Source organism: Bos grunniens, chromosome 24, assembly GCF_055505025.1.
Source record: "Bos grunniens cultivar Pamir isolate PY7600 chromosome 24, Bosgru_T2T1.0, whole genome shotgun sequence".
In the NCBI taxonomy this organism is placed as follows: domain Eukaryota; kingdom Metazoa; phylum Chordata; class Mammalia; order Artiodactyla; family Bovidae; genus Bos; species Bos grunniens.
In genome coordinates this window covers 4,310,186-4,332,474 of record NC_141188.1, presented here as the reverse complement: position 1 = coordinate 4,332,474, position 22,289 = coordinate 4,310,186, and the positions used below count along the sequence as shown (strand labels likewise).

Here is a 22,289-nt window from a genome sequence, read left to right as displayed (position 1 = left end):
CTCTCTGCCGTGACTTTGGCGACAAGCACACACGGCGGTTCACTCAGCACGGCTCAGGGGAGGCCCAGGCACGGCTCAGGAGCAGGAACAAGGAAGGAGCAGCTGTAAAGCCAAGACGGAGAAGGTGCAGGCCTTGCTTCAAGGCACTGCCCACCGCCAGTCAGAGAACCCGGAGGACAGCACAGCAGCTCAGAGTCCCCCCACCATACATCCCTCCATGTGATGCGGAGAGGGCCTCAGAGCAAACTCCCGTTCAAAACAAGGGATCTAGACCTGAGAACCCATCATGGCACATCTTGAGTCTTGAAAACAGACACACATTCGGTAAAGAATGCACCTGCATTGTGGGAGACCTGGGTTCGATCTCTGGCTTGGAAAGACCCCCTGGAGAAGGGAAAGGCTAGCCACTCCAGTATTCTGGCCTGGAGAATCCCGTGGACTGTATAGTCCATGGGGTCGCAAAGTCGCACATGACTGATCGACTTTCACTTCTACTATGGGGGGGCATGAAGATGCCTTCCCTGAAAAAAAGCAAAACATAAACAACAAACAAGCACCAACAGCCAAAAAGCAGCAACAACAAACCGTCCCTGCTTCAGTCCCAGGAAGGCAGAGCCATCAAGGCAGACGGGGCCTGACTTCGGCACAGGTGCTGGGGGTGCGTGGAAGCCAGCCCATCCTTCCTGCAGGCAGGAGACCGCAGGTCAAGGCACGGGGTACGTAGAGGCCCGTTCATCAGAAGCTCAGACCACGGGGAGGCCTATGAAACAAGGGGTTCATAGGAGGCTGAGAGCTTGTCCACTGTGCCAGTGGCTCTTGATGCAGCTTGACCCAGGACAGAGCCTGTAGGCTGAGTTCACACCGACTGAGAAAGCGGAGAAAAGGTGGGGGGGCGCCCCTTGGGGCCGAGGAGCCGGGGGCCTGGCTGCTGCCCCAGGAGCACGATGGGCCCGCAGGTCACATGGGCAGCTGCCTCCTGTCCCCACTCCGAATACTGTGTGACCCAGCATCAAAGGGAACACTGGGACCATCACTATCGCTCCACTGAAGGGACCAGCTCCAATCCACTGCACCTCACAAGAGGGCCGAAGATGCGCGGGCCCCTTCCCACCTCCTGCAGGGGACTACCTGTGCACAGGTGAGGAACTGCCCCCCAGTTCCACACACATGCCCCCGGGCCCAGCACTGCCCCGAGTGGGGAGCACAGGCCAGGAGACCACCTCTCTGGGAGCCCAGGCAGAGAACACAGTCGCCAAGATCTTGTCCAGTGTTTCAAATGTACTCATGCATTTCATTGTTACCTGTGATGTTTGCTGAGTGAGTCAAGTGATTGAAGATGCTGAGGCTTGAAGTTCACAGCATCACATAAACCTGAATTCCAGCAAAGAAATGAACCAACACTACTTAACAGCTTTGCTGAGTGTCCAGAGGTGGAGAGACGAGGCTCTGATCTGCTGACTGCGTCTCCCCTCTCTCCCCACATCCACCTCAGAGCACCACACGTGGTCCACAGCCTGGTTTAGAGCATCGGTCGTCCATGGACCTCTGCCTCCTCTCCCACAGCCTGCGTTCCCTTCAGATGCACAGGGACAGCACCTCTGTTTTCTAGCTCTGTGCTCTTCTGCAGGGCATTTCATAGGGCTCATTCTCTTGTAAGGATTACGAGGACAATCCATGTCAAATGCTGACACTCACACTGAAACAGCAGCTGAAAGTCGCCTTATCCTGCTCTTTCTGCATTTTGCGTCCCACCAACACATCCTTGAAGGTGGACACTCACTCACACATGTCCCCCGTTTTTGGCATCTTCCCTGCCTCTCCCAAGGAGGCCCTCAATAAATCTTCATTGCACAGAACTGGCGCTGAATTTTTAAAGACGTCTAGATTATTGTTTTAAATAATATATCATCTTTTCCCAAGAGACTCAAACACTATCCTTCAAAGAGCTTCATCAGGTGTCCTAATAGTTTTTATACACTTCAGTGTAAAACATGAATTAATGATACAGGACAAACAGGGTTACTTCACATCATCTCTGCGGTTTCATGTCCAGTTTGAACAGCCTGATTTAGTAAATAGTGAGAATAATAAAGAAAGCCCGGATTCCAGGCGTGTGTCTCTAAAGATGATGCAACTGTTGGCTTTTCAAAGTCCATAATTGGAAGAAAATGGAAAAGTTCCTGAAATCAAGATGTTAAGATAAAGTCAATTGGGAAGAGTAAGAGACAGAGGTTTATGCTACTTACAGAAACGCTTAAAAAATAAAGTAAAGCTGGTAGTCAACAGTCCCTTCTCCCCAGAGACAGATACGTATATAATAAAGACCTCCAGAACATCCACCAATATGGATTGGTAAGGATGTCCTGAACAGGTCACTTTAAACTCTACCAGGAAAAGACTAAAGTGATTTAAAGTTTACATTCCTGTTGTAAATGGGTATTTCATTTTCTATGTAAGGTCATATGATTTTCCTAGATTTACAGCTGTATCAAAAGACAACAGTTCAAATTTATGACTGAGATTTCTGGGGTGAAGTTTAAAATGTTAGGAATGCTGAAAATGCTCAAAGGTCGGGTTTATGCCCTTGAATATGGTTTTTACTCTTAGACCACGAGCTGCGGTCACACAAGCTGGATATAATTGATCTGGTAATTATAGAATGCAATTTGAATTATCACAGACCTGTATTGATTATGAAGGACCCCTATCTAGAGCCCAGCAGAGGATAAAGAGGCTGCAGTCCAGCCCAGAGCTCTGCTGGAGTGGCTGAGGCCTTGTGAAGTCATGAAGAGGAGCTATGAAAAGCCCTGGGTTAATGAGAGTGAGGAAAAGCCTTAGGTCTTGAGCTGAGAGTTAGAATGGGAGTTGGACTAAGGGCTGAAAAGGCATTTGTTACTAAGAATTAGGAAAAATAACTACACTCATTCTGTGTGAAAATACTTAGAATCTATTCTAAATATTCAGTGATATTTGTGTTTTGCAGCTTTACACGATAACAAAAGTTCTTTTTCATTGAAACTCCTATAGAATAAGCCATTTTGACATCTGGGGCTTGAAATGCCAACTCCTTTTCCAATTGGTTTTCTAAAGAAGGCAACTAACCAATGACAAAAGTAAAAATCTAAACATAACTGACTTGGCTACTTCTTACTGAAGTAAACAGATGTCCTCATCTGGTTCAATGGAGCAAACATTTCCCACAAAGAACACAGGTTCTTTCCAGGCGCAGTGCCTCTCTCCTCTCCTGGGCCTTGTGCCAATCAAAGTTTTTAATCTGCAGAGTTGCATGCCCACCACCCCCACCCCAAAATGACTAGCCATTTTGTCTAATAATAAGCAATCCAAAGGCAGAATCATATGAGTTTGAATACCAAAATAAGTGAGACCCGGACACAGAGGATAGAACTGTGGTTGCCAAGGGGGTGGGGTTGAGGAGGACTCACCAGGAGGCTGGGGGAGGAAGTGAGTGCGAGGTTGGGGTTGGCAAGTGTCAGCCGTTACGTATAGGATGGATACACAGCAAGAGCCTACTGTGCATCACACAGAGCTGCATTCTGTATCCTCTGATAAACCATAATGGAAAAGAAAAAATTTTAAAAAGAATGTATATATATGTATAACTGAACTACTTTGCTGTCCAGCAGAAATGAACTCAATGCTGTGAATCAACTATACTTCTTTTAAAAAAAGTTAAATAAACAGATAAATGAGACCAAGAAGTGGTGCACCTCAGAGGGCCTGACTCTCACGGGCATCTCTAGGAGTTGGTCCCATGTCCAGTCTATGTGTCAGAAAAGAATGAATAAGTACAGGACAGGCCTTGGTGGAAAATAAGATCCATTGTGCAAAGGTGAGAAACAGCCACTTGCTTCCTTGGCTTCACCTCCTAGAGAGGTCGCAATCTGCTCCCTGGTCTTTCACGTTGGAAACTGCACCCACCACTTCCTCCCACCAGAGGCTCCTGTTCTCAGTGTCCCAACAGCACCCCTGCCGGTCTCCACAAACCCCAGCACCGCCTCCAAGACATCAGGCCACCTCAACTCTGGAAGGCTTCTCACAGCCAAGTCCCCACAGAACTGCCTGGTTACATGAGCAGTGCGAAACCTCATCCTCCAGTTTTATTTCCAGGTAAGGAATGAATACTAAAGAAATTTTAACCAAGAAAAAAGCAAAATGCATCCTGAGTTGCCCAATGACCATAAATTCATACCAAACATCATATTTGCTAACCTTTCCTGGAAATGACACACCACCACCTCCTTGGCAAGTAGGAGAAGTAAGTGCAATCCAGAGAAGTTAGAAACTCTCAGTCACATTGACCCCTGGTGCTGGAATTTGGTGACTTTCTGTAACTGGAAGAGGTAGGTGTAAACTATTTGAAATACAACATTCGTCTTGGAACTCACCGTGCATTTACCCAGATTTTGTCTGAGCAACCGCACTGGCCATCACTTCCTCTAGGTTTCTGTTGTATAAACAAACATACATGAATGATTAAGAGCCCAGGCTGTAACTCACCAGACCCTGGCCTGTTCCTTCATATGTTTTTCTTTAAAAACCGTCACCAGATCATTGATGAAGGATCGAATGGCCTACCCATCCCCTTCTGCCACTGGTTCACTCTCTGATTTGAGGAAAGTCGTTTTGTGAGCCTCACTTTTCTCGGCTGTAGATCATACTCTAGTACAACCTCCCCAGCTGAGGGAAGAACGCCGTGAGGTCACTCGTGAGAACGTGGCTGAGAGCCGGGCTCAGTGAGCACAACCTGTCGTCTGAGCTAGTCCCAGTGAGGACCTTTAAGGGGCAGATGCGGTCCCCACGCTGGCCAGAGTGTGGCTTCCAGGCCAACGCTGCAAGTACTTCGCAGCCACTCAGCTTCCTGAGCCTACGTTCTAGCCACTCTGAATAAATCCCTCACACATTTAGACTGAGCTGACACACAGCCTTTACAGTCAAGCCAAAGAATTAAGGGCAGAATTTTATGATACTACTCCTCTGCGGTCTTGAGGTCAGTATTAGAAACCCTTGCAAATCTATGTCCTGGCCAAACAAATGGACCACTGAAGAGGCGTTGCAGCAGCCCAAGTCGCTATAAAAGAAATTGGCACAGCTGAGGGAGGGGGCGAACCATGGGAAACCCAGAGACAGGAACACACTTTCATCCCACACATCAACGTATCAGATTACTGAGGGGGAAAGAAGTAAAAAAAAAAAAATAAAGTGTGGGGGAAATAATTTAATATATTCCCTCTTCTCCTGTCATGCATATAGAAAGAGGCCATCTGAGCTAAATCAATTGGGCAAAGTGTTTCTGAAACTGCTGACATAAAACTGGACGTTTTTGAAGGCCAAGGACTGCGTTTCCTTCAGTCTGTGTTAATCCACGCAGAGTTACGCTCGCAATCATAAACTTGCTGGCGGGTAAAACAGCACAGAGTAATAAAGCATTTCGAGGTCTGGTACGTGTAAAGCTGAGAAGGGCCGTACCTGCCACCAGCCCGTTACATTCCCGTTCCTTCGCACCGCAACTCTTCTACAGGACCTCCTTCATAATGGAATGACAGTTGTTACTGCTGATGATAATTTTATTATTATCAGTGTTTACCAAACCCTACAGGATTTGTAGGGTTTGGTAAACACAAATAAAAACTGTTTGGTAAAAACAATGCAGAAATTGTTCTAAGTACTTATCAAGGATGAAGTCATTTCTTCTTCTCCGACTCTTATAAGATAGCTGCTCTTATCCCCACTTTCAATTCAGTTTAGTCTCTCAGTTGTGTCCAACTCTTTGCGACCCCACGGACTACAGCACACCAGGCTTCCCTGTCCATCATCAACTCCCGGAGTTTACTCAAACTCATGTCCATTGAGTCGGTGATGCCATCCAACCATCTCATCCTCTGTGGTCCCCTTCTTCTCCTGCGTTCCATCTTTCCCAGCATCAGGGTCTTTTCAAATGAGTCAGTTCTTCACATCAGGTGGCCAAAGGAATGGAGTTTCAGCTTCAACATCAGTCCTTCCAATGAACACCCAGGACTGATCTCCTTTAGGATGGGCTGGTTGGATCTCCTTGATGTCCAAGGGACTCTCAAGAGTCTTCTCCAACACCATGATTCAAAAGCATCAATTTGTTGGCACTCAGCTTTCTTTATAGTCTAACTCTCACATTCACACATGACCACTGGAAAAACCATAGCCTTGACTAGACGGACCTTTGTTGAAAAGTAATGTCTCTGCTTTTGAATATGCTATCTAGGTTGGTCATAACTTTCCTTCCATGGAGCAAGTGTCTTTTAATTTCACAGCTTCCCCTCCCCCCACCCAACACTTTACAGGTGAATAAATGGAAACCAGAGTTTCATGTGCCCAGGGATGCAGGCTCTGCCTGGCAGCACGGGCCTGACCCAGGACGCCAGGCCCTGCAGCCTGTGCTCAGCCATCATGTGATGCTCCATAAAGCAGTCCACAAGAGGGTTACTGGAGCACCTTCAAAACTCACAGCTCTTGCTAACTCAGAGGCTCCTCAGTGTCCAACCTCAGGAGGCAGACTGACCCTAGTCCTCTGGTCACTTCTCCAGGCCAAGGAGCTCTGGTTCCATCCTGCAGTCCTGCCATTTACTACCTCTTGGCTCCCCACTGCCCACGCTCATCCGTGAACTGATGCATGGAAGTATCAGGCTCCTCATGTGAAAAACTGCTTTGACACATTGTTTTTTAATGTGGGCTGGAGTAGGGTGGGATCAAGATGAGTCAGAGGCAGATGGCATTTCACTGTGGCCTGTCATCTCAGTGAGATACGTGAGGCTCCACAGGAAAGGATGAAGGTACTGAAGGCATTGAGACTGAGGAAGAAACCGAAATGAAAGCAGATCTTGAGAAGGACTCTGAAGTGAAAATTCAGATTGAAAATGTAAATTGTCTACAGATGACGTGCTAATAGGGCTGAGAGAAAAGGGCTGTGATCTCACAGGAGGATGTACGTGTGTGCTGAGCAGGACCAAGCAGACGGTTCACACATGCTGGACGCCGGCTTCCGGTGGGTGTGATGGGACCGTAGGAGGAGGAATGTTCATACTCAGCGCCCCTCGGTTTGGGAAGTTGCTCTGTGGGACGGAAAGCTGGGGCACTGAAACGCACAGACCCCGGGCCGTCACAGCTCTTCACACCATGTGCTTTCCGGCAAGAGACCTCGCCTTCCTGAGCAGGCAACTGGCCAACTGGAAGGGACCATCCTGAGGTGCCTAGACTCAGAGCTGGTGCCTGGAATCCCTGGGTCACCGAGGGGATCAAGTTCACAGAGAAGCAAGGCAGGGGTCTGTACCAAGGTGTCCAGCAGAACAGCTACTGGAAGAAACCTACGGTTCAGACCCAGAGAAGCCCAAACCAAGCTAAATGCTCCTCCACGTGCAGACCTACTGTGCGTCCGTGTCTTCTCTCTCACACTGTGTATTGTGTATATGTCTGTATGTGTGTGTATCTGCATATTTATGTAAAAGTATGGGGATTCCCTGTGGCTCAGACAGTAAAGAATCTGCCTGCAAGGCAGGAGACCCAGGTTTGATCCCTGGGTCAGGAAGCTCCCCTGGAGAAGGGAATGGGAACCCACTCCAGTATTCTTGCCTGGGAAATCCCATGGACAGAGGAGCCTGGAGGGTTACAGTCCATGGGATCACAGAGTCAGACACTATTGAGCAACTGACACTGTATATGTAAGTATATACGTGGATAAATGTGTATGGACATGTATGTACGTATGCATTTTTGTGCATATATGTGTATGTCTAGATGTATATGTGTGTGGTCATGTATATATTGTATTGCATGTATCTGTGTGTGTATGTATACTCATGCAATTTTGTGTGTTTATATCTTTGTGTGTCTGTGTTATATGTGTGATACATGTATATGTCTAGCTGTATACACATGTATATGTGCATGTATGTATGTATTGCATGTATATGTGTCCATACTCATGTATGTGTATGCATATGTCTGTGTATTATATATGTGATATGCAAGTGTGTGTGTTTGCGTGTATACGTCTGTGCTGTTATGTACGTATGTGTGTATGTGAGGTGTGTGTATATGTGTGCATGTATGCACACCTGTGTGTATATATACACATATCCTGACACTGGTCCTGTGAGATTGGCAGTTTTCATCACTCTGTGACCTTGAGGAGTCAGGTGAATATTCCTCAGTTTTTAGCATGTATATGTATATATATATATATATATATAAAAATATAAACAAGACCGTTTGCACCCAAGCCTGTGTGACAGCAAAGCCCGTGTGTTCCAATTCCAGAGAACAGCTGGGACTAATGTGCATCCAAATGGGGTCTGATGGAGAGTACAGACCAGAGACCCACAGTTCAAGATAACAATGGAAACAGTGAGCTTCAGGAAGCCTTGAGAGTCACCTCTGGGTAAGAACCCCCAACATCCCAGAGAGACAGATAGGTGATCACCCCAGATCTGGAGTGAGGCTTGGTCTCTCCAGCATCCACACTTGTAGTGGTTCATGATCATGCGTAACAGGCTCTCTTCACAGACTCAGCTCTTTCAAACTAATGCTTCCCTTCTTTTAACAAGTCTAAAAATAAGGTAATCCCTTAAGGGAAAAACAGTACCTCTGTATGTGTGTGCACACCCACAGGCAACGTGTGTGGTCAATCAAGACAGTGATCTTAATACTTAAAATTATTACAGACAAATAACAAAAAGGAGCTTCTCAGGTGACTGAGTGGTAAAGAATCTGCCTGCAATGCAGGAGACATGGTTTTGATTCCTGGGTTGGGAGGGTCCCCTGGAGAAGGAAATGGTACCCACTCCAGTATTCTTGCCTGGGAAATCTCATGGACAGAGGAGCCTGGCGTGCTACAAGCCATGGGGTCTCAAAAGAGTCAGACACGATTTAGCAACCAAGCAACAATTACAAAAAGATGAATATAAAACACAATAGAGAACAATGCTCATAGTTCTCACACATACATACAAAAGAAACATCTAGTCAACTTATGAATGAATTGAGCCTCATTGTCAGAGAAGGAAAATATTGAAAATGAAATACCACCTTTCGTTTAACAAGCTAGAGTACGATGACTTTCATTTCTTTGTCGTGTATTCCTGTGCACTTCAAAGTTTCTACAGTAACTATGTTACTTTTACTACCATCAGAAAAAAGTGCTATTACTTGAGAAAAGTGTTGAGAAGAGATAGCACTTTGAGTTCTACATGACAGACTTAATAACACTGCATAGATGGACAGAGCTTTCTCCTTGACACTCTGTGTCCAGGTGAGAAAAGAACAGGTGAGCCCCATTCCTGTAGTCAGCCCCCTTGGTGCATCTGACAATCTCTGATATTGCCAGAGCTCAAATTAAAAGACAATATCTAGGTGTGTCATAAACCTAGACAGCCTATTAAAAAGCAGAGACATCACTTTGCTGACAAAGGTCTGTCTAGTCAAAGCTATGGTGTTCCAGTAGTCATGTATAGATGTGAGAGTTGGACCATAAAGAAAGCTGAGTGCCAAAGAATTTGAACTGTGGTGTTGGAGAAGACCCTTGAGAGTCCTTTGGACTGCAAGGAGATCCAATCAATCAATCCTACAGGAAGTCAGTCCTGAATATTATTCATTGGAAGGACTGATGCTGAAGCTGAAGCTCCAATACTTTGGCCACCTGATGTGAAAAGCCAACTCACTGGAAAAGACCCTGATGCTGGGAAAGACTGAAGGCAGGAGAAGAAGGGGGTAACAGAGGATGAGATGGTTGGATGGCATCACTGACTCAATGGACATGAGTTTGAGCAAACTCACGGAGAGAGTAAAAGACAGGGAAGCCTGGTGTGCTGCAGTACATGGGGTTGCAGAGTCGGACAGGACTGAGTGACTCAACAAGAACAAGTCAAAATACCTTCTGCGTCTGAATACAAAGTTCTACCCGTGACATTAGTGTGCTTAGCCTAACAATTTCCCACCATCTTGTCCCAAGGGGCTTAAATTGCAATTTCTTAAAACCACCAAGATTGGAGCCATGGTTACAAAGTCCAAGAAGGATTCTGACTGGCTCTCGGGGGTGACTATTTCTGGCCCTACGCCCTGAACAGAAAACGAGTCTCATAGAGGATTTCCTGCCTTCCCCTGGGATTGCCAGGCTCTTTTGAGTTGAATCCCAATGTTGTAGCTTTTTAGTTAAAAAATAATTTGACACAACAGAATGGATTCAGTGGCCTACTTATTTTCAAGTAAAAAAATATGACAGACAGACGGAGACAGTGCTCCTTCAGCCTCTGGGCTCACCCAGAATTCTTTATCCACCCCACACCCCAAATAGCATAACCACACTGCTGCCTTCTTCAGATGTGACCTCCCTGAGCCCATGTGAGCCTCGTGTGTGAGCCTCGTGTGTTCTTACAGAACTCAACCTTCTGGATGACCACGGTGTTTTAAAGCAGATCACTTGGCGAGTCTGTGGGATCCTTCTCGTCTAAGGAAAATTATAATAGCTTGCATGTTTGCCGTGTGTGTGCTCACTGGACCTGGCACAACCTTCTTCCCTGAAACATTCAGGGAAGGAAGTCTAAGGGGCTTTTCGTGTTATCAAAGCAGTGGCTGCACCAGGATTAAACGATCCTTAATTCAAATCCTGCCGAAGTGTAGAAGTGCGCACAGTACTGTATTCAGAGCTCTTAAATTAGGGCTTCATTAATTTGTGACCACTGGCTCACATCTCAAGATCAAGACATATTGTTAAATACTTCTTCCGCCCAGAGTTTAAAAGTAGGAAAGGAAAGGGGAGAGGATGAGAGGAAAAGAGGAAACGAGAAAGGAGGAGAAGCTGAGTGCTCCCCAGCTGAGTGCTCCCCAGTGTCAAGCACTGCTCTTCCCACCACGTGCCTTGACCACCTGCTCTGTGGTCCTCCCACATCTCTGGTCCTCCCTATCTGTGGTCCTCCTGTGTTCGATAAGATCTCCAGAGAGACTCCAACATACACAAAAGGAGCAGATTGTCTCTACTGAACTCAAGATCCTCTCCACAGAAACCTATGAACAAAGTTTCCAATTTATCAAGTGAGTTACTGGTAATTTTTTCCTAAGATAATCTCTGCATTGTGCCTTAGAATAAGCACATATAAGTATTATTATGGGAACAAAGTACGTGAAGATTTTAGGGCTATTATTTCATATTAATACATGCCTCTCCAGAAACATACTTACCTATAATCTTACCCTTATAAGCGGCTTCCCTTGTGGCTCAGCAGGTAAAGAATCCGCCTGCAATGCAGGAGACCTGGGTTTGATCCCTGGGTTGGGAAGATCCCCTGGAGAAGGGAAAGGCTACACACTCCAGTATTCTGGCCTGGAGAATTCCATGGACTGTATAGTCCACGGGGTTGCAAAGAGCCGGACACGACTAAGCAACTTTCACTTTCACTTTGCCCTTGTAAGTCACCTTGCCTTTACTAATATTAACAGTATTTTAACTTTGAGGCCACATCTCGCTATATTAAGGCAATGTTTGTGTTTGTTTTTTAAGAAAGTCCTTTTTTTCAATATTTAAATTGTTTGTAACTTAACTCAAAGGAACTTCAGGGGAATTAATGTTAGAATTCCCAGTGTTATGATGGGAATTACTGTCAGAATTCACTAAAATGAGCTATGCTCTGGAAAGGATTGGCTGTAAGCTTACTTTGAGGAAGTCAAACCTAAAGGAGATTTGAGCAGCTTTGTGTATTCCATGGTCATGGTTAGAATGTGGATTGTTGAAGCTTTTACGAGAGACAATACATACCCTGGCATTGTTAAAAATTATCTACCATACATTTAATGACACAAAAAGTACGTGTAATCCTGACCATATCTGAATATTTTACATAAAGTACGTAAGTACATGTAATCTTGAACAAGCATGAATTTTTTTTCATTTTCCTATATTCTAATGGTATATAACTTAGTAAGTCAACGATAATCAAAGGTACCTGTTGTGGATGATTCAAATCTGCTGTACAGCTCATGTGTCTCTTTCTCTTTGTTTTACCCGTCACGTGAATGGCTCCAAATTCACAGTCTTGAGTCCTCAACCTCTCTACCTCTGATGCTACATTTATACTGACACGGACCTTGTCCACCCAAACCTGTCACAACTTAGGATTCTTAATTTCAAGAAGTTCAAAAATATGTTCCAAAGATCATTAAATATGTCTGCTGCTACTGCTAAGTCGCTTCAGTCGTGTCCAACTCTGTGCGACCCCATAGACGGCAGCCCAGTAGGCTCCCCCAGCCCTGGGATCCTCCAGGCAAGAACACTGGAGTGGGTTGCCATTTCCTTCTCCAGTGCATGAAAGTGAAAAGTGAAAGTGAAGTCGCTCAGTCGTGTCCGACTCTTAGTGACCCCATGGACTGCAGCCTTTCAGGCTCCTCCGTCCATGGGATTCCCCAGGCAAGAGTACTGGAGTGAGGTGCCCCTGCCTTCTCCTAAATATGTCTAGTCCTGGATTAATCCTTTATAGCTGACCATCCTAGTTAATGGGACACTGGCAGCTCACCTCACCCTCTCTCTTGGTCGCTTGGTTCTTGTTTATCCATCCTCATTCTCGCCTGTCTTCTCTAGAGTGACCGCACTGCCTCCGTTTCCTTCTCCCATTATTTTGTGGTGTGTTCTCATTCACCCCCAGGTCTAAACCCGCCCCAGGGAGGCACTGGGCGGCATGAGTAAGGGCATCGACCACAGAGTGGCCAGGCGTGGGAAAGCTCTTTACTCCTGCAGGTCAGAGACGGTCCTCCTCCACCTGGACACACCAGGTGGCCCGGCCTGGAGAATCTCCCGGCACCACCACAGGCAGCACAGGTAGGAGCCACTCTGAATCTTGGCAACACAAGATAAGCCAAACAGACCAAATGACCCAGAAAGGGTCTGAAAAATTAGAGTGCTGTTCGAACCTATAAAAGTAGGCTATGACCTATGCGCAAAGCTTAAATACAGTGACTGCCTTTTAAAATAAAATATTTACAAGGTCCCACAGACTCCTAACGTAATACTCAAAGTGTTGAGGATAGTATTTTTTAAAACACCGATAATAACAAGAATCAGAAAATCACAAGCTGAATGAGACAGGTCCATCAACTGATGTTAACACTAAGATGAATCAGGTGTTAGAATTATCTGTTGAGCACTTTCAAGCATCCATTACAAAACTGCCTCAGTAAACAATTACAATATATCTTGAAACAAATGAAAAAGCAGAGAAATATCAGCAAAGAAACAGAGGTCATAAAAAAGAACCAAATGGAAATAATAGAATTGAAAAATACGATAACAGAGATTTTTTAAATAGCAGAGTGTCCAATAGCAGAATGCAGAAGAAAGAAGACAGAACTGGGGAACAGAAGGATAGATCAATAAACCTCACCCAGTCTGAACAACAGAGAGCAGACAGACTACAAAAAACATCAACCAAGGCTCAGACGCCTGGGGTCAATAACAAAAGACCAAACCTTCATATCAGACCCTCTCAGAAGGTGAGGAGAAAAACCGTGGTGCTAAAAGAGTGTTTGAGAAAATAATGGATGAAAACTTCTCAGATTTGGTGAACACCTTAAACAGATTCAGGAAACTGAATAAAACCCAAATACAATAACCTCACAGTCATATCATAAACTGCTGAAAACTAAGGACAGAAAAACTCTTGAAGACATCCAGAGAAAAACAACACATTACCTTTAGAGAAGCAAAAATGGTGCACTGCCTACAGAGGAACAAAATGATAGATTACCTTTAGGAGAACATGAATTCCAGGGACAACAGATTTCTCAGTAGAAACCACAGAGGCCGGGAAGTGACACAATGTTTTTCAAGGGCTAAAAGAAGAGAACTGTCAACCAGTAAAGCTGTGCTTCAGGGATGATGGAGAAATAAAAACACTCTTAGATGAAAGGAAAAAAAGAAAAGAACTTCTGACGAGCATGAAGTGAAGTGAAGTGGCTCAGTCGTGTCCGACTCTTGGCGACCCCATGGACTGTAGCCTACCAGGCTCCATCCATGGGATTTTCCAGGCAAGAGTACTGGAGTAAGTTGCCATTTCCTTCTCCAGGGGATCTTCCCAACCCAGGGATCAAACCCGGGTCAAACCCGGGTCTCCCGCATTGCAAGCAGACGCTTTACTGTCTGAGCCACCAGGGATTTAAAGCATGCTTAAAGTGAGTACTTCAAACTTAAAGAAAATGAAAAAAAGAAGAAATTTTGGACTCTAATTAGAAAAGAAGAGTAATGGAAAGAGCAGAAGTGTGAGAATATATAATGAATTATCCTCTTCCTTGTGAATTTTCTAAACAATATATGATGGCTGAAAGAAAAATGACATCCTCGAGCTGCATTTAGACGTGGAGCGAGTGAAGAGGACCACGCGGCAGCAAGGTGTCACGTGTCACCCAGAGGGGTGAACGCCGGTCACAGCAGGCCACGTCCGGCTGGTTGGCAGGAGACGCAGATCAGACCCCTGGTCCAGGAAGACCCCACAGGCTGCGGGGCAGCTAAGCCCACATGCCACAGCTACTGAAGCCGTGCACCCCAGAGCCCATGCTCTGCAGCAAGAGACGCCCACACATCACAAGCAGAAAGGGGCCTCCGCTCTCCGCAACTAGAGTGAAGCTCATGCAGCAGGGAAGACCCAGCTCAGCCAAAAATAAATAAATAAATAAATAAAGTAGATTGGAAAGGAGGAAATCAAACTATCCTTGTTTGCAGATGATGTAATTTTTCACCTTATTTCTACAGAATCCCAAAGAATCTGTAAGATCACTCCTGAAACTCAAAGGTGAGTTCAGCAAGTTTGCAGAAACAAGATTAACACACAAAAGCCAATCCCATTTGGAAACAGTAACCATGAGCTATGGAAATCAAACTATAAACACAGTATCATTTGCCATCTAAAGAAAATGAAATACTTACTTATATACTCAACAAAACACGTTCAGGATTCATATATTGAAAATTTTAAAACATGGGTGCAATAAGCCGGAGAAGACCTCGTATGTTAGAAGTCTCAGCTCAGCCCTTCCTCTCCACTGTAAGCTCTTCCCATAACAGAGTTACCACCACCATCACAGCCTTAGTATTATAATTTCTTGCTTCCGTGTCTGAATCTATCTGCCCCCACCTGCGGGTAGGGACTGGATTTTTCACTACTGTTTTTCCAGGGCCTGGCCCAGCATCTGGTACGGGAGCATTCAGTAAACACCAGGTAGACAAGTAAAGTCAAGTAAAGAAGCAGTAAGTTGGTCCAGGAGAGAATGTCACGTGGGCAACTCGGGGATGTAGTTCTGGCTTTCAGAAAAGCACTCGGGGCTGGTAGTTCAGATTTAGGAGCCTTCGGAGTCAGATGCTTAATAAGACTCTAAATGCAAAGAAATATCTGGAGAACAGAGAAAGAAAGACGGGGTGGGAACCAGAATGGCCATCATCAAAAAAATCCACACACAGCAAATACTAGCGAGGGTGTGGAAAGGAGAGAAGCCTACTACACTGTTGGTGGGAATGTAAATTTTACAGCCAGTATGGGGAACTGTACGGAGATTCCTTAAAAAACGAAAACTAGAGCTCCCCTGATCTATCTGATCCTGCAACCCCACTCCTGGGCATATATCCAGAGAAAAACATGATCTGAAAGGATACATGCACCCCAGTGTTCATTGCACCACTGTTTACAAAAGCCAAGACTTGGAAGCAACCCAAATGTCCATCAACAGAGGGATGGACAAAGAAGATGTGGTACATGTATACAAGGGAATATTACTCAGCCTGTGGGAAGAATGGAACAAAGCCATTTGCAGCGTCATGGATGGACCCAGACAGTGTCATACTGAGTGAGTTAAGTCAGACAGAGAAGGAGAAACGCCTTATGACATCCCTCATATGTTGGATCTAAAAAGAAATGGTACAAATGAAGTGTCTTGCAAAACAGAAAGAGATCACAGATTTAGAGAATTAACTTATGGTTGCCAGGGGGAGGGGATAGTTAGGGAGTTTGGAAAGGTCGTGTACACACTGCTAGATTTAAAATGGGTAACCAACAAGGACCCACTGTATAGCACAGGGAACTCTGCTCAGTGTTACATGCCAGCCTGCAGGGGAGGGGAGACTGGGGAGAACGGATACATGGATATGTACGGCTGAGTGCCTGCACCATTTGCTGAAACTACCACAACCTTGTTACCCGGCTATACCCCAATACAAAATAGAAAGGTTTTTTTTTTTTTTCCCTTAATTAAAAAAAAGAGAGAGAGGGAAGGAAGGAAGGAAAAGAGCATACGAAGTACAGAGGACGGGAAAGGGTCTGAGGGGCGAGAAGAGACAGGAAGTAGGGAGAATCCGGGGTAAAACTCAGCAAACCAAGCCGACCGAGAGCAGCAGCCCTCAGAGGCCTGAAGGGCAAAGACTACAGGGCTGGTCACGGCGACGTCGGGCGTGGGGCGGGGCCGAACGGCAGCAAGCTGAGGGTCTCAGTGGCTAAAGGCGGGAAACGGGGCAGCGACGTGGCACTAAGTGAGTCTTCAACAGGAGAAAAAAGTTTGAGAAAAGTCAAACACTGAGAGGAAGGATGAGAAATCAAAAGCAATAGAAAGCAAAGTGGAAGGTGTTACTGTGGAGTAAGAGCCCCCAGGAGAGGCGGAGGCGGGGGGAAGACCAGGGCACAGAGCAGAGGGCAGGGAGCTCCTGGGAGAGGTCAGGGGGACCTCAGACGCCCAAGACGAGCAGGCCGGGGTGACAGGTCGGGTGTCAGACTTCTCTCTGTAATCTGTTATTGACTCCAAGAGCTGGTCCAGCGAAGGCGGGAACTTCAGTAGACTGACAAGGTTCTAACGTCGCAAAGCAAGCGAAGAACTGGGGAGGGAAAAACGGAGTCTCCAGGAGCCACTGACAGTTGACCTGCAGTGACCACGTGTAGCTCCCAGACCAGCCTTGACCTTCCCTCGGGCAGAGGTCAGGGGCCAGCAGGGAAGGCGGAGGACGGGAGGGTGCTCCAGAGGGCACCCCGTCCATCTCCTCTCCTGTGCCTGTACTTCTGGGTTCTTGGGTGACGGCCAAAGTCTACCAAGACCCCATTTTGCTGTATTTCTGAGGCTACACAATCACTGTTTCCTCCAGTGTTCCTATAGTCTAGGAACAAAGCTTATTCATTGTCCTAGCAGCAAAAAAGATTCCAAAATTCATCTTCTCCATAATTCAGACCCAAGTCAGCAGGCTGGCAGGCTCAGGTAATTTGGCCAACTCGCTGGCCACGAGGACTCACGATGTCATCCATCATCATTACGAGCCGCATTCACCACGTTTCTTCCTTTGGCATAAAGTGTGAAATGCAAAGGATTGTTCGGACAGAGAGAGATGAACCAATGAGATCCTGGGACCCAAAGAGGTGCTTTGTTAGAAATGAAAACGGAAATATGATTCCAGGGGAAAAAGGACTTGGTGGCAACATGGTCACACACTCCTTTCAAAACATGAAAAATAAATTCACCCTCAAGAAAAAGAAGAAAAATGGATCTGACAGATTCATTCTCTCCTATCTGGAGGCTCCTCCTCTGAGCCTGTATATCAGGAATCAGTCTGAACGAGCAAAGCTGGGCCACCAAGATGAGGCCTATCTTCCATTGTCACCCAGCCCCATCCTCTCCTCACTGGTCTCTGCTTTTTAACCCAAATATGATTAAGTGGCTTGTCCCAGAAATGAAAAAAAAAAAGCTTCCATTCCAGCCCAAACGCAAATAGATCACACACTTGCATCACTACCATTGCAACATCCACTTCTAATTTGAATGTTCAGAACTCTGATTGTATTTGTAACCCAGAAGGGAATAAAAAACATTCTTCAGTGGCTTATTAATCACAAATTCTTCCCTATAGTCTGTGAATGCACAGCAGAAAAATGCGTGTTGGACAGGGCAGAATTACAAAACGTGGTCAGAGATTTCGAGGTTTATCAGTCCCACTTCCTGGTGTTACAGACAGGCTGCCTACAGACCAGGAAACAAAGGTCCCTAAGGCAGCTTTTCAGACCCGGACAGTTTGGACCACATTAGAACACCCAACAGCTGTAACAGCGCGACGCAGGCCTCTCGGTTGAACTGGCACACAGCAGTCTGTGCTTCTCTCAGGGGTATTTCCTGCACACCTAAACCCAGATGAGGCTGCACCACACCCAGGACACAGTGCATACCCAATATGCATTTGTCCAATTGCTTCCTAAAGTCGATGCAAATGAGAACCCACTCTGATCTCCTTGAAAGTCCCAACCATAAATGATTCTCGAACGTAAGGGGAATCTTGACAACTTCCCGCTGAGGATGACAGTTTGTCAATTTATTATAGAATCATCATGGCCATTTCAGAACCAAATCTCAGAATACTAACAATGGACTCTTTCTGAGTTACGCACTAATTTACATCAATATTCATCTTTTTATTATATGGTTAGTGAATCACTTTAATGGGTAAATTTTAAATTGCTTGAATTCAGAACTGTGTCAGAAAATCCAGAATAACTCTCAGGCAAGATCTGAGGATCTCATCACAAATCAAATGTAAACGACTTGAACACTGTGATGTTCGTTTTGAGAAGTTCTCATCTGCAAATGGACCTGATGTGATAAATTGCTCAGAATGTGAAATTATGAAACTCCTCATACATGGGCCAGTTTGGTGAGAGATCAGTAATGTAAAGTTATGATGGTAAGCCTAGTAAAGACTACAATGAATACCATCTTTCTCTTACAGTTGAGGGGAAATAAGCTTATTAACAACATAGTAACATTGCTTCATCTCTTCTTCTTAATAGCTTGTACTCTGTGGATCCAGTGTTGAGTGTTTATGTTGCCATCGATCCAACTGAAAAAAGACAGGGAGGTTTTTCTGATGGACAGCTCTGCCACCTTCTTAACTACTAAAATCAAATGTCATGTTCGGCTATTAATACTGAGACGGAACAGACAATGGCCAGATAACACCTTAATTTTAGACAGACTCCCAAGTCAAGACCGTATAAAGGTGATATTAAAAGGTTCGTGATGTCTAAAAACATAAAGAAATCACAACATTCTCCTTACCTTGGAAGTACACAAATCAGTCACATATTACGTTCTTAAACTAGCTGCACAGAAAATACATTAAAATTTAAAAAAAAAAAAAACAGTTACCATTGTGTGAAAGAGAAAAAAAAATGACTAATTGGGAAGAGGAATGAGTCTACTTTCTAAGAGAAATCAAGCAGGAAGCATTTAAAGGGATTTAGTTTCATCCTGCTTTGCTCGTTAATAACATGGTTTCTCATGAAGTAGGATGATAAACCCAGAGGCAAAGTGAAATTATTCAAACTTCCTAGGTCCGGTGGTCTCTGGCTACATTTTGAATGTGATGTGCAACATGAAAACACTTTTATTTTTTTCTCTTTCCAAATCTCTGAGCCTCCTGGCACATGAAGTAAAAAAACACACAACGCCCACTCCTGAGCGCAAAGAAAACCATCTCACCATACTAAGCAGGGATCTAAACACACTTTTAAAAGGAGATTTTGGCAACCAAGCAGTGAGTGGCAAGATCGGCACCCGTTACACTTAAGGAAGGCCAAGAGGAGCTCTGACGGGGGCCCTGAGGATGAGTGTGTTCAGCTGTCCATGGCTGCAGCAGCCTCCTCCTTTCCTGTTCCAAGAGGCCGCAGTGTTTTTTTATCTGGGCTAAACTGACAGGACATACTTGAACAGTGACATATGTTTTCAATCTTTATTAACAACGTATTAGCCTAAAAGTTTCTCCTCCTCCTTTCTGCCCCCACTTCCCCTTCTTTAAAAATTTAACTAAAGAGACATGTTAATTTCAGCTCCGCCTCCACCAGGTCACCCTGGGGTCAGCAGATCAGAAGCTTCAGTGGAAGAAGGAAGACAGCATGCTCCGACTGCGGGCAGGGTGACCCAGCCATCAGTCAGGACGCTGCGCATCTGAACAATGACAGCCATGTGTCAGGAAGCGGGAGGTGGGGCCTCATTAACACACGGCTCACCTGCCCCGAGCTATGCCTGGCTTGTAACAGTTATCATCGCTTACCTCCAAGGTGTTGCTTGTCTCTGCTCCATGAAATAACAGGTCCTTTATTTCCAGCTTGGTCTCCCTTCTGAGTTCACACGGCCAAGTCGCCTGGAGACAAGAGGAGGAAGAAAGGGCTGGGATGGGGCCAGACCTGGGAGGGAAAGGGTGCTGTGAGAAGCCGAAAGAAGGCACCTGGGTTCACCGACCATGAGAGGTCAGCGGATGGGACCACTGAGAACTGAGCCGTCCACACGCCAGCCAGGGATGCGAGAGTGTGATCAAGGGTCCCAGACACCCCGCCCCACCCCGTTATCCTCAATGAAGGCATCTCCTGGACAGGAATGGTCTAAAATCTCAAATTCATTTTCCACTTTGTTTCTTGTAAATACAGGTAACTTGAAAATAAAGTAACCACAAAGCTCTCATTTTCTGAGCATCGGAATATACCACTGGGAATCTCTTCTATATATTGCACCTTTCCTTCCTGCGTCTGCCTCTAACATACAACATTTAATTAATTTAGCCTAAAGAAACCTTGAAATGCTGCCCACAAAGAGAATTCTCCTAGAGAATATTTTGTTGTGAAATGATATCTAATTGTGTTCCCCAAAGGAGGCCATCACATATTTGTTGCGAGGCAGCCTTCCTGGACTGTACAAACCCAGTATGGTTTCTTTGAAGGGCCATAGATTCTGCTAAGAAGTTTCAACGGGAAGCCCAATTTAAACCTGGGCCACCATTCAGAATGGTTCGTAAGTTACAAAAACTTTGTTATTCTGCCACTGTAGGGGAATTAAACACACAAAGACACACAGAGCTGGCCTTTCTTAACTCTGGGACAATAATAACGTACCTTTTATCCCTAGGTTGGAAAAGTAACCAAAGGGCGTTAAACTCATAGGGGGCTCATGGGCCATAAGACCAAGCCTGGGAGGATGCGGTGACCTCTCTGAGGCCCTGCAGACCGGAGGCAACACCAACCGGGGCTCGAGGGCCCGCCTCAGTCACGGAGAAACTGGAGACCTCCCGGGAGGAGCAGGAGGTGTAACAGAACACGCCGATGGCCGGTGCCACACGCACTCTGGGTGGTAAGGGGCCTCCAGCGGGGGTCACTTACACGTGGGAGGCCAGAGAGGCCTTGGGGACCAGGAACGAGAGGAGCCCAGACAGGAGGTGGAGGGCACGTTTCTCCTGGGGCAGCTGGGGGCCTCTAACTTGACGGCAGCAGGAGAAGCAGCCGATGGGCCGCGCATGCGGGGCCGTGCCACACGGCCCTTCCAGCGTCCAAGCTTGCGGCCAGGCTCCACCTCCGCCAGGCTCCACCTCCGCCTGGCGTCCAGGCCCCTGATGGAAGGGTCACGTGGCTGCACACATGCGGCGGGGGCCCTGGCGCCCGCCATCCTCCAAGGGCCTGGCGGAGCGCAGCACTTCCGTGAGGGAACACACGTCCTCAGCGACGGCAGGGCCAGCGTCTGTGTTAAACACAGATGTTCGGTCCCTTGCCTGCATCTGCAAAATCCCCAAAGATTGCAAAAACCGCAAATATTTCGTAGCGCCTTCCACGACAAAATCTGATCTACCCTTAACTGACGTGAGACTCCTGTATGCTGCTGCTGCTAAGTCGCTTCAGTCGTGTCCGAGACTCCTCTATAGTTCCTGTTTAACCCTCAGAGCATGAGCACGCCTGGTTTGGCGGCATCTAGACTCATGTGTTTGACTCTGAAGCAGCCTCCGACTCCGACGTGCTGTTCGGGACATAACTTGGACTGTTCCGCCCTGCACAACCTCAGATTCAGAATTCCAAACTCATCCGGCTGGGTGACCCCAGATCAGGCGTCATGAGGCCTCAGATAGGAGGAGGGTTTTGTGAGTCTCCATCCAGACACCTGCTGACATTCCTGAGGCTGACAAAACAATTACAAAATAGTGCACAGTTCACTTTGTTGTTTCTGGGAACCCCCATGTTGAAATTGCCCATCAATTATTGTTTTCTCTTCTTTTCTGGATAACAAGCGAAGGTCATGGTTAATAACAGTTCTGCCAGGAATGCTGTATTCACATCAACTCAGAGGGATAAAAGCTCCCTGGGCCCAGGACGCAGCTCTGAGAGATGCAGCCACGGGTGGCTTGCTTTCCTGGAAGCTGCAGATCCACTTGCAGACCCTTTGGGGTCGGCACCCTGAGAGGAAAGGCCAGAAATCGGTGCATA

The 22,289-nt window shown here is 46.1% G+C and overlaps 1 long non-coding RNA gene across 2 annotated transcripts; it reads right to left on the bottom strand.

Moving 5' to 3' along the window:
- Positions 1 to 470: 470 nt before the first annotated feature.
- LOC147345846 (uncharacterized) lies at positions 471 to 21,882 on the bottom strand. Of its 2 annotated transcripts, none has more exons than XR_015153379.1 (3): positions 21,198 to 21,882; positions 20,099 to 20,188; positions 471 to 760 (listed from the first exon to the last, which is right to left on the bottom strand). It is a non-coding gene; the product is annotated as an uncharacterized LOC147345846 (long non-coding RNA). The 2 variants fall into 2 exon arrangements; XR_015153378.1 differs by lacking the exon at positions 471 to 760 and adding an exon at positions 18,341 to 18,886.
- Positions 21,883 to 22,289: the final 407 nt, after the last annotated feature.